We start from the raw sequence: 13,284 nt of genomic DNA on the forward strand, positions 1-13,284 counted from the left end.
TCTTTTTAAGTTTGAAAATCCAATATTTTAAACATTTATCTATAATTATTTTTCATAATACACTAAGATCACGGTTAATGCAAGAAAAGAATTGTAAAAGACGTATGACTCAAGTACTCAATCAATATGCTATACTTTTGTATCAAAATTAACATCAATCTAATAAAACTTAAAGAGCACGGTATACATGTTAGTATGTATAATATGATCTGAATGATCAAAACCTACTGGACCAGTTTCCATTACCAGATGAAACCATCATCAATGTCTTCACTGGAATTTCGGAATATTTATCACCTACCTATAATTATGATTTTACTCCATAGAAAACTGACTAAGGTAGGACATGGTGTAAGAAAAACTGGTTGTTACATGGTAAAATTTAGAAGAGTCTACTAAATATTTACTTGTGCGAACTCGAAAGGGTGAATACTGGGGAAAGAGAATTAGTATATAGAAATGGATTACAAACACAAAACTTGATAATATGGGAATTAGTTGATTAATAGCAGATGAATATCGACATCACTTGCACGATTTTTGGAAATTCTAGTATGAAGTAATTGCTAAATTTAAAAGTTACCAGGACTGCAAGTTTCTTCGAGGCCATCCGACGTACAAAGGCATACGATTTGATGAGTTCGCTTTCAAATATCTTATTCACTTGCACGAATTTGGAAAACTTCAGACTGAAGTTATTGCGGAATTTAAAAAGCTACCACATGTGTCTTCAAAACGTCGAACATTATATGAAGTTACGGAATTTAATTAATTTTCTATTAAGTGTCACATTTATTTGCACGAATTTTTGGACACTCTAACTTGAAGCTGTAAGAAAATTTAATTATGTGTTTCTTTGGAGCCATTCGGTATACAAAGGCGTGCAATTTACTGTATGGGAGGCAATGTTTAATTCACTTGCACTAATTTGGAAACCACGGCCTGAATGAATGGCATGTTTCTTCGAAGACGTTGACGAACAAAAGTATGCAATTGGATGAATTTTCTTTTAATTATCCCATTCGCTTGCACAAAATTTGGAAACTGTAGCTTGAATGTATATAGAAATTTAATTGTTACTATGTATTTCTTCAGAGCCGTTGGGCATACAAAGGAAGCAATTCATTATATGGGAATTTTTAATATTTAATTCACTTGCATGGATTTGTGAAACTCCAATTCGAAGTTACTACGGAATTCAACAGTTACCACATGTTTCTTAGAAGCTGTTGGATGTAGTTGCTGGGTATGCAATTTAATGAGTTTTCTTTTAAATATGTTTTTAATTTGCACGAATTTTGAAAACTTTAGCTTAAAGATATAAGGAAATTTCATTGTTATTATTTATTCTTTGAAATCGTTGGACATACAAATGCAAGGAATTTACGTAGCATATGGGGGTTTCCTTTTAATACACAATCCTTTGCCTAATCTTGCAAACTCCAGTAGCCAATAGACATAGAAAGGCATGTAATTTGATCCATGAACGTATATTAATATATCATTCACTTGCACGAATTTTGTAAACGTCAGTCCGAAGATATGGGAAAATTTACTTGTTATTATATGTTTGTTCGGAACAGTTGGGTACATATATTATACAAATGCATGTACGGAGTATATGTAATTTAGTAATGGGAACTCTTTTTTTTAAAACATATTTAATTCACTTGCACGAATTCTGTAAATTCCATTTCAAAGAGAGATGGTGAGGAGAAATATGCTTCTTTAGAAATACTGGACACAACGTAAAGAAATCTGGAAAATGAGTGCTCTTTGACGTACAGCACATGAATCTCTCACTTGAACTTGCATTGTTAGAAACTGTACCATGAAGTGATTTCCCAATTAAATAGGTCAAACGATCATTTATGTATTTTAAATTTGTAGTGGAATAGAAAAAAATTCTAGTATATTTATAGATACTTATGAATTCTTTTTTATTTTTCTTTAACTTTTCTCTGAAAACTTAAATAATAAGAACATTTAATTACTTCTTTATTTACAAGTATACGACGTACAAAGACGTGTGGTGCACTCGCACTAAGTTTATGTACGTTCTACAAATGTTCAATGTGTGTGCCCTTGGTCACACAGCACACATCCAAGCGGCAATCTAGCTCCGTCTATACGTTCATTAGCCTGTTTCTGTCAATGTCTATAACAGCAGTAGTTCTTGCAGCGTTGTTGGCATTCGGAGTACATAAACTTTGTCCTTAACATAACCCCACAGGAAGAAATCATATGACGTGAGACATAGCTACATGGAGGGCCACGGCACCAGAGGAACATCACTCAGACCAGCGCGCCCTATCCATCGATGTGACAGTTCTTTGTTGAGAATGGTGCGGGAGGACAATTGTGCTCCAGTGAGGTAAAGCCCCGTCCTGTTGAAAGATGAAAGCTGAGGAGTCAGGAGTCAGTTGTGGCAACGATCACAACTGCAACATATCCCGGTAAATGGAACATACCACCGTCTGCTCGATGAAGAAAAAGATGCCATACACCTTTATCTTGTATATGACACAGAAGACATTAACTTTTGGCAAATCCCTTTCCAACTTCACTAGGCATGCGGCAAATTAGTACCCCACTCTCCCACATTGTGACGATTCGTCTTACCCGACAGGTGGAAAGTCGCCTTGTCGCTGAATATCAATATCCCCATAAAATTATCATCATCTTCCATGTTGCATTCGGGTACAAAACTCCAATCGGCGGACATAAGCATCTGAAGTCAGGTGTTGTAACAGTTACAAACGATAGGGTTTGAAATGCAATCGCCGCAAAACATTTCACACTGTTTTCTGCGGAAAGCCCAATTCAAGGCTTGCACGAACGGTTGATTTTGTGCGCTGTGCACAAACCTCTGTCTCACACGCTTCACGATTTAATCTCAGATACACGATCGCCCGAGCACAGACAACCAGTATCACGAAAATGGCGAAACCAACGCAACATGATCTGGTGACCAGGTGCAGCTTTTCCGTATTTGCGTACGAATGCACGCAGAACGCTCGTAATCGACGAACACTTCGCATATTCTAACACACGAAAACTCTTCTGCAATGCCGCCATCCTATAGAGTGCCGTATAGGCCTGCCATCTAGCGTGCACTCAAGCCACGAGGCGGGCTTTTTAAATTTGGTGAGTGTATTTATCTTTTCATGTAGCATGTCTTTACCCATCGTATACTTGTCATTACACAGTGTTTTGAAACCCGTTGAACCCATTTAGACTAACCTGCATTAGAATCTACTATCGGCTAATACTCAGGCATGAGATTTTCATAAATTACTCGATTTTTAGAATGTATCTACATGTTATGTTTTATGAAAGAAAAGTTAAATAATGGAGAATTAATCATACTCATGTTATCATAAGGCGAACAAATACGGCAACAGGGGAGAGGATAAAGCTTTCAAAACTTTGATAAAAAGAACTATACCTCTATAGCCCTATTAAGATCCTTGTATCCGACGGGGTTATGAAATGCCGTACATCATTCAATTATTGACAAACTTCGCCTTTATGCGTTGCCTAATTTATCCTAGGAGTGAATTCGCTGTACTTTTTTGACTTACATTATTATGCGTTACATAACTCATTATGTGGCAACATCACACACACCTCACAAAGATTGATTGTTATAAGGATAGCCCAAATATACTCTCACCGAAGATTGAGCTCAATTTTTTTCGCTCAAACCATACAAATAAATCATCATTAAATAATTGAGGAAAAAATAAAATAAAATAAAAAAATAATTTGAGACAAAGGGAATGTCCCCGATAAAATCTATAGAGACGACATTCATTTACTAAAAAAATATATTACTAGGGATCAAGCCTGAATGATTCTGAAATTTTTGAGCAGCGTATTATCTATAGATAATCGGCTTCTTAACCATTAGAAACAGAATTAATCTTGTCATTTATCAGAATCAACGTCAAACAAAAAAGGTAATAAACGATGTCCCATAAAGAACACAACTTTTGAAATGCCCGCCGTATCTGGGCACTGAACGTAAGTTGGCAGCACTGGACGTAACACAATTTTCATCTGCTGTCTTTGTGGTTAGCAATTACGGAGCGCCAAATAGTGCATCATTGTCATCTGTTTTCTTTAGCGTAGGAATTCAGAACATTAACCACTTTCATAATAAATTGTCAGTAATGACAACACGCTGTTACGTCGTGAATACGGATGGCCATAAAGTTCCGGTTCCGCGAGGAACCGGTTCTTGGAGATTCGGTTTTCAGAACCAGTTCCGGAGTCGGTTCCAGACCTGGAACCGAAAACCTGGTTCCAAAATCGGATCTTGGGAACCGGTTCTAGACTTGGATCTGAAAAACAGGTTCGGGAACCGGACCTTGGGAGCCGCTCCCAGATCTGGATCTAAAAAACCGGTTCCGGAACCGGGTCTTCTAGAACCAGATCCGTTCAGAGCCGAAAACCGCCGGTTCTGGCCACCCTAGTCGTGAAGCCCTCCATTCCTACCTGTACAGAAAAAAGATGATCATGCGCTATTGGGCGCTCCGTGACTACTAAATAACTACGAAGACAACAGATCAAAATCGTGTAAGGTTCAGTGCTACCAACTTCTTAGAACAGAAATCGCAGATATTTCAAAGTTGTGTGGTAAATGGGACACTCTTTACAAGAATTCAGATCGATCTGTATCGATCTGTTATATACAGTTGTATAGCGTCTTACCAATAGAACATAGGACGTTACTACGAACTAGATCGATAAAAGTTTTGGACATGGTTATTTTCAACTTATAGAAATATGATTTGATCACCTTGTGAGGTCATAAAATTCTTATATCATATTTCTAACCTGAAAATAACGTGTTCAAAATTTTATCAGTCAATAGAATACATGAACTACTTTCGAATAAATGACATGCACAAGTGGAAGTTTCAAGGTTTTAAACCCCTTTGAGAAAGATATTAGGGTCTATGGAAAAATAAACATTTACTAGAATATAAAACTATATAAAAAAAACTCACTATTGAAAAAAAAAAATGAGATTGCATGCTTGAAGCTCATCCCCTCGATGAAATTCTGTGTACACCATTATTAAAATGGACTGATAGAAGCAGTGGCGGATCCAGGATATGATCAAGGGAGGGGCTAAACCAGTTTGCCGCTTTATCCAGTGTAAAGCAGGATTGATGTCCATTTTATCCAGTGTATACCTGAGCTAGCCCCTATAGCCCCCTTGGATCCACACTGGATAGAAGTTTTGAACTTGCTATTTTAAACTAAAAAAAAAAAAGTATTATAATGTTATGAGATCATAAAATTATTGTCACATTTCTCATATGAAAATTAGACGCACAAGAACTTTTATCAGTCAATATAAAACAGGACGTACCCTGGAATAATGATAAAAGTTTTGGACATGTTATTTGCATTTTAGAAACATGATAAGATCGTGTTTTGAGGTGATAAAATTATCATGTTATTTTTCTAACAGTAAGCTGAAAATAATCTGTCGAAATCTTTTATCAGTCCATACCGGTGATTGCCAAACCGTCGATCGCGAGCTATTACTAGGGATTCGCACGAGACGAGTCGAGACAGGATTTTCCTGACAAAATTTGAGTCGAGGCACGGCTCTTCCAATAGAGAAATATACATTCTTCGAGTCGAGACATCACTTTTACAGCACATTTTCGAGACGAGACAGCCACAAATCTTTTCTCATGCGCATCCCTAGCTATTAGTAGCTCGCGGGGATATTTTGGGTAGATCACGATAACGCTTCGGTTGGCAAACTTTGATCAGTGTTGCCAATTTGGGGTAAAAATCGCCTAATCTAGGAAATTCGACTTAAAGAATAGCGACAAAACGTAAAGTTTGTTATATATTATTATTTTTTTTTAATTTTCAGTTTCTTTTTTGTTATATACAGTTTAATTAAAATTGATTTCATATTTACTAAGTTTATAGGCAATAAACAAAGGTAAGATTTTTTATGAACAAAAGTTGGTAGTTCTTTCGTTGGTAGCTCACAGTATGATTTAAAAACGGTACAGTAGTTCAAAAGCTTCATAAGTTTAGCAACCATTGGTCTATACAATAGTACTTCCTAATGTTCGATTGGTAAGACGCTAAATTCTCTAAATTTTAGTGCTTTGTTTGACATACCGGTATATTTTGAGAAAGAAAATTACCTCGACCTCGAATGACCTGTAAAAGAAATAATGGTAGAGCCTATAGTATGCACAAAAGATGCAATAGCTAAAGTATAATTTCAGAGCCGTTAAAATTTCGTGAAAAAATTGCATCAGAAAAGGGGTGGAAAATGTTGGTATAGGTAACAGTGAAAACAAAGGACATTTTCTGAACAAATTATTACGATAGAGACATACAAATTCCATATATTTACCAGATGATGGTATAATAAATATATAAATTTTAATAATATTCTTCAAATTTGGCTAGCAGTGGCGGCTCTTAAGGGAGTTACGAAGGTAAAAAAAAAATACAATTGCTAGAACTTAAAGGAAGAAAACTTAATATTCTAAAAAGGATTAGTACAATAGGTAAGTTTTCTTCCTTTGGCTTATAACAGTAAAACTGTAATTTTGACGATGTCATTTTCCTCAGAAGCCGCCACTTCTAGCCAAATTTAAAGAATACAATTTTAAAACATGGATTTATTATACCATCTTCTGTTAAAGATGTTAAATTTTTATGTCTCTATTGTAAGAGTTTGTTTAGAAAATGTTCCTTGTTTTCATTGTTACCAAAAAATAATTAATAGAAATGTTCTATATTGAACCCACCCTTTCCTGATGCAATTTTTCACGAAATATTCATGGCTGTAAAATTATGCTTTAGCTCTTCCATCTTTTGTACATAATATGCCATTGTTTCTTTTAAAGGTCATTCGAGGTAATTTTCTTTCTCAAAATATATGTTAGAATTTACTCAGAATATTTCTAAAATTTGGAAACCAATAAAGTTACCCTATACATGTCGCTATGTCATCATTTTATTGATGCATTGAACATGTATGTTTCTACCGTAACATTTTATAGGAAATGTCCTGTAATATTTTATTGTTATAAGTTTGGGTGAGAAAAAAGTTCCGCTTTTTCTTAAAAATTGCTCTTTTCTTGCTGCGGTACTATGCGAAATATTTGCTTCCCCTTCCACAAGATGAAGATAATCTAAGGTTCTCACCATGGTGGAAAGACTACACCATGGTTCTCACTAGGGATGCGCACGAGACAAGATTTGAGACTGTCTCGTCTCGAAAATGTGCTGTAAAAGTGATGTCTCGAATCGAAAAATATATATTTTTCTATTAGAAGAGCTGTGTCTCGACTCGAATTTTGTCAGGAAAATTCTCTCAACTCGAGCGCATCCCTAGTTCTCACATTACCAACAGTTCGTACCAAATCTTTCGAAGCCCTCTCAGTAACGAAGTTAGATTTGTGAACATTATGGAATTACGCATTACATACTTACTATGTTGCTTGTTGTAAGTATATATTCTCTTTTTATATATAATTAGTGCATTAATATTCTGGACATTGATGCAATAACAAAATTTTTGTTTAATTCTGCTGCTAATTTTTATATTATCAAGGTGTCAAAATAATATACCTAAACGACGTAATGCATTAATGACACAAGAAGAACAGGTAATATTATTGAACCAACAGAATACCTTAATATATATTTACAGAGTTTTGTTTTCTGCGATTGAATGTATCTGGAATTTACGCGCATTGATTTCATCCCTTAATTTACATCAAATTGTTCAAATGAATAAGTTATTGAAAATAATATTTTCTCCAATACTTAACAAGAAATTCTTGTAATTCTAAAAACTTATTTAAAATTAAAGTTAACGAGAATTTTAGGCTATACCTAATTAACCATATTATACATTACTATCATCTTCCTAGTGTAATAATGAAAGAATTAATGTGGGTATATTTTAATATCAATTTCACCTTATTAGTTGGAATGCTTTTGAGCCTGTTATTGGTGGCCATGGATGACAAATGACATTTTTTTTTCAAAAACTACACATGAAGATTTATCTTCAAACATGTTATTTTAATATGCACGTTGAGACTGGACGTTTTCCTTCTATATACGCTATTTTTTTTCTTTCATATAGGCACTGACTCCACACGTAGATGAAGTTATTGGAGATTATCAGTGCGGATTTAGGCGAAATCGATCAACTATAGACCAGATATTTAATATATATATATCATTCAACAAATACTTGAAAAGAACTGGGAACAGGATACCGGTACCCCGGTACATCGATCATTTATCGATTTTAGAAAGGGTTACGAATCGGTTTGGTGGGGAAACATTGTACAACATTCTTGCAGCATTTGGAATTCCGAAAAAGCTAATTAGATTAAGATATGTTTGAATGAATCCCAAAGTAAAGTAAGAGTAGGAAAATTCTTGTCCACGAGCTTTGATGTCGAGAATGGCCTGAAACAAGGAGGTGTATTGTTGCCATTGTTATTCAACTTTATTCTGGAGTATGCTATAAGGAAAATAAAAAACAGCAACCAGTGTCCAGAGTTGAATATTCCCTAGGTTCTATTATTATTCACTAGGTAATGGCGTATGCCAATGACAAATATAATAGAGGATGATAGGAGAACAATAGAAAGGAATGCAATAGGTCTTATTAAACGCTTGTCTTAGGGACATCGTTTTAGAAGTAAATGCAGAGAAAACTAAATACATGGAAGTTTGTTGGGATACTATGCAAAATATGGATATATTAAAGTACCAAATAATTGTTTCGACAAAGCGGATATATGCTTTCAAATATCTAGCATCAATATTAACAGACAAAAACCATATTCATGATGAAATTAAATGTCGACTAAAAACAGGGAATTTGTTTTATTATTCAGTTCAAAATCTTTTGTAATCGCGAATAGTGTCGAGGAATTTGAAACTTGAAGTATATAAAACGATAATCATGCCTGTTGTGTTGTATGGTTGCGAAACATGGTCCCTTACTCTGAGGAATTTGAGAACAAGATCCTAAGACGAATATTCGAACCCATGAGGAACGGGAGTGGGGAATGGCTGAAACTCCATAATGAGGAACTACATAATTTATACCGTTTTCCAAACATTATTAAGATAATCAAGTTTAGGAGGCTCAGGTGGGCAGGTCGTGTAGCTAGAACGGAAAAAAAGTAGGAACGCTCTCCAAGTTTTAACTGGAAATCTGATCGGAGAACGACCAATAAGAAGACCTAGGAGCAAACCGGAGGACAATATTAAGAGGTATCTCGTAGAAACAGAAATCCAAAGTAGAAACTGAATCCAGTTGAGTAATGACAGAAGTCAACGGATAGCTTTTGTGAATGCGGATTGAACCTTCGGGTTTCATAGGCCATAGAGTTAGTAATAGGTCTAGACATTAATTGACAGTGTTGTAAAATTCAGTTCGATTAGAAGATTCGTGTTGTTCTTTTTTTACAATCTACAATCTAGTATCAGGTACTTATGTTTTTCGAAAATATAATAGTAAAATGAGAAGTATAATAATAATAATAATAATAATAATAATAATAATAATAATAATAATAATAATAATAATAATAATAATAATAATAATATAAAGTACTTATTTTATGTTTCTAGCCATTTTCTTTGGAGAGCAATGATTGCCTGTATTCAGTGGTGTAGCCAAGGGGGCTCAAGGAAACTCGATCCGCTTCAATTTATAAATGGTTTACCTTATACGGCTAGTACAGTTGATAGTCTTTATACTAATTTTTGGTGTATGCCAAGAGGTCTTTCATGTTAGTTGTCTTCCCATAACATGTTATTCTGGCTATGCTACTATCTCTATTAACCGCTCAAAACACAATAATGAAATAACTTTTAAATTTAAGAACAATGATAAATTTCATAAGATCACGAATTTAAGTACGGAAAAATGTAGTGAAATTTGTTTCAACGAAAACGTTCAAGTTATGTAAGCAACTTCCTGCAACGTAATAATAATAGAGTTAAACTTATTTTAAATTGGCACTCGTGATTTCACAGAAAAATGTCCAGACGGAGTGATAATAACGTACGTACAGCAATGCCTCTAGCCTATACAATATTTCGTCAGATATAGTATATGGCAAAATTAATCACAAATGAACAATTTGACAGATTTTATTGTGTATGTGTTATGCCTAATTTTATGAAAGTAGTCTTGTCAACGAGACGAGAAATTTCTCATCTTGTCTCGATTCTCGTCTTGAAAAAATGAGACACGAATTTTATTATCTACTGCGAGAGGAGATGAGAAACATTAGATAAAATTCTCATCTCGTTTTCGAGATAAGTCTAGAAATTTCTTGATTCTCGTGGGCAACACTAGTTTACCCAAATCTTATACCTCAAACACTATTTTAGTGTTAGACCTACATGATTCAAAGTAAAAGAACTAAAATTGATGAAGTGGTTGTACAAACACAATGAGGAGTAGGATATTTATCAACGTTTCAAAGATACGCAAGACATTACAAATATATTTCAATTATAGAATAAGTATGGTTCAAATGTTGCTATATTATACCTTTCCTAAACCTCTCGGGACAATCGTGATGTGACGAGAATTCGACAAAAATTTTAAGAAACAAGACGAGAAAATCTTATTTGTTGTCTCATTTCGTCTCGTACGCAACACTTCATAAAAGAGAATAAGAGACTTAAGTTATAATGGTCTTGTAAGTTTTCATTATATTCAAGGAGTTTCTCTAATCGAAAACAAACCCATTTCCTCAACAATGTACCCATACTAGGGGCTTAAAAACGAAAAGATATGTAGAATCCAGTAAATTCGGAAAATATCAGTGCAGGCTGACTGTCCATCTTTTCATATTTGCATTCCTTTCGAAAATATTTCAGGTCGGAGTAAAATGAAACACCCCATATATATCTTTTAAATATAAACGCTATCATATATGCATGTTTTTGATAGTCAAGTTGTGGATTTATTATTTTGTGAACAACTTCCGGGAAAAAGATAATTTTAAGAAATCAAAACATAACTATATACAGGGTCTATATACATAAAACCATTGAGTATAATTTTGCTTTTGTCAAGAGATCCCGACTACGGGGAATAAATCCTAACAAACAACTGTTGTGATAATATATACATTCAGTAAATTTTAATTGTATTTCTATAAACTTGAAATCTTTTTGCTGATATAGGTACATTAATTCTAATACAGAAGACAAAACTTAGCACCGTAGCAAACCTTTATATTTTTAGAAGACCCACTGAGTTTGCTTTTCATTCTTTCTTGAAGAAAACACTCGTGTATACAACATAATATTCATTTGGAAGTGATAGTTATATTAGATCAGTGTTAAGACTTCAGACTTTCCACAATAGATAAATTAAAATATCATAAAGAATTGTTACTGTTTAATCTAAAAAAACAAAGCATCACTATGCACAAAATATATGCTGTGTTTTATTTTTTAAAAAAATGCATAAAATTGATATTTGATTTTATTGTATAGGAAATAATTAAAAAGTGTAAAACGAACAATTTTGTTAATTTTAGCTTTTGGGCTCAAACAACATAGTTGATCCGAATAAACCGGAAAAATAACACCGAAAATGTGTAAATAAATTATTAATTCATTGATAATGAAGTCAAGCGTTTCCACTGCAATAGAAAAAAAATTATAAGGACTACAAACTTTTAGATATATATCGGGTACTGCTGAAAGTGCGTCATTTGACATGTATTAATAATCTAACGCATATTTTAGTGCTTTATCGTGTATTCTATTGCCTTTTTCCAGTGATTTTCTTTTATTTATGCAAATTAACGTAGCACTAGATTAAAAAATATAATTTGAACACGGAACTCGACATACCATACTTTAAATGTGAAGTATCTTCTTATACACTGTACTAACTTTTGTCAAGAATCAACTTCCTGACAGTGTAAGAGACAGATTTCGTATAATTTCATAAAACCAGAATTAACCAATTCTTAATCATACGTACATTTTATATCTAATCCTGATATTTATTTCTACCTCTTCGTTTCGGCTCTCCATATCATACAGGCTCTTTTGTATAATCAATGGGTAAAGAAACTGGCCATACTGACCCATAATTTCTTAGGGTGAGAGGACTAGAACTTTATTTCAAGCAAAATATTTGTATGAAAATATGTGTTTTAATTTATGTTTCAACTGTTCTTTACTGCGTGCATACAGTTTCAATTTATCTACAAGCAACACTGTTTTAATCTATACGGATAGTGCATATATCAAATATAGCATAACTATAGAAGTGGGAGAGGGTGGAATGAATATTGAGAAAAATATTGGATTGGATAATTTTTCTCTTCAGTTTTGCGTGCACAGTTATGTCGTCACTTCAGTGGTAAGGCTTTTGATGCTATGTTATACTCTATTTTCTATATGATTTAAAGGATTTTTAAATTTAACTATGGAGGGAAGATCGTTTATAAATTAACATAAACAAAGCACGTATTATGATAGTGTGTTATTAGAAGATTATGGTTGCGCACGAGACGAGACGAGATTTTTTGCCATTCTCAATTCTTGTCTCGTGCGCATCCTTAGAATACAGAAAATAAAAACGTTTAGTTTCAAGTAGTTATTTATAGATATTTAATACATTTGCTAGCTATTAACAGTATAAAGAACATTATAAAAAGCGTCAGGAAAGGAATAATACTGATTTAACTGATACCGTAAACCCAACAGTAAACTAAAGTAAAACAACGTAAAGAAGTAGCTCATTTACTATTTCATACCATAATTATTTTTTTAAAAAAAATCCCCTCTTCTAAACATAGTTTATAATATTGAGGAAACTTCTGTGCATAAACAAATGTTTCTAAGAAAACAATGCATGCACAATTAATCGAATAATAATTAGTAAATTTAGATGGTTAGAGAACATTAAATGTTTTTAATTTTTTTTATTCATCTGGAAACAGAGGGAACAAATTTTAAATCTTGTAAGTTTATTTGTAAGAAAAACGAAATGTGAATATTTTATAACTAACTTATACTTTTATACACAATTAATTATATTAAATTAAAGCTTTATTTATCTATTTTCGTTTCTGATAATTGTTACACTATGTAGAGAATGCTTTAAAGTTGTTATAGATGAACGGTATAAAACCATTTGATTTATTTAATTTAGTGAGTAAAAATAACTTACTAAAAAAAGTTGTGTGATTAAAACACTCATATCTATATCTATTTAGC

General features: G+C 33.4%; 1 protein-coding gene across 1 annotated transcript in view; it reads right to left on the bottom strand.

Moving 5' to 3' along the window:
- LOC145687619 (T-box transcription factor TBX10-like) overlaps positions 1–13,284 on the bottom strand; it is a 251,724-nt gene that overhangs the window by 235,984 nt on the left and 2,456 nt on the right. The window lies entirely within an intron of this gene.

Source organism: Thermobia domestica, chromosome 1, assembly GCF_964235325.1.
Source record: "Thermobia domestica chromosome 1, izTheDome1.hap1.1, whole genome shotgun sequence".
NCBI lineage: Eukaryota > Metazoa > Arthropoda > Insecta > Zygentoma > Lepismatidae > Thermobia > Thermobia domestica.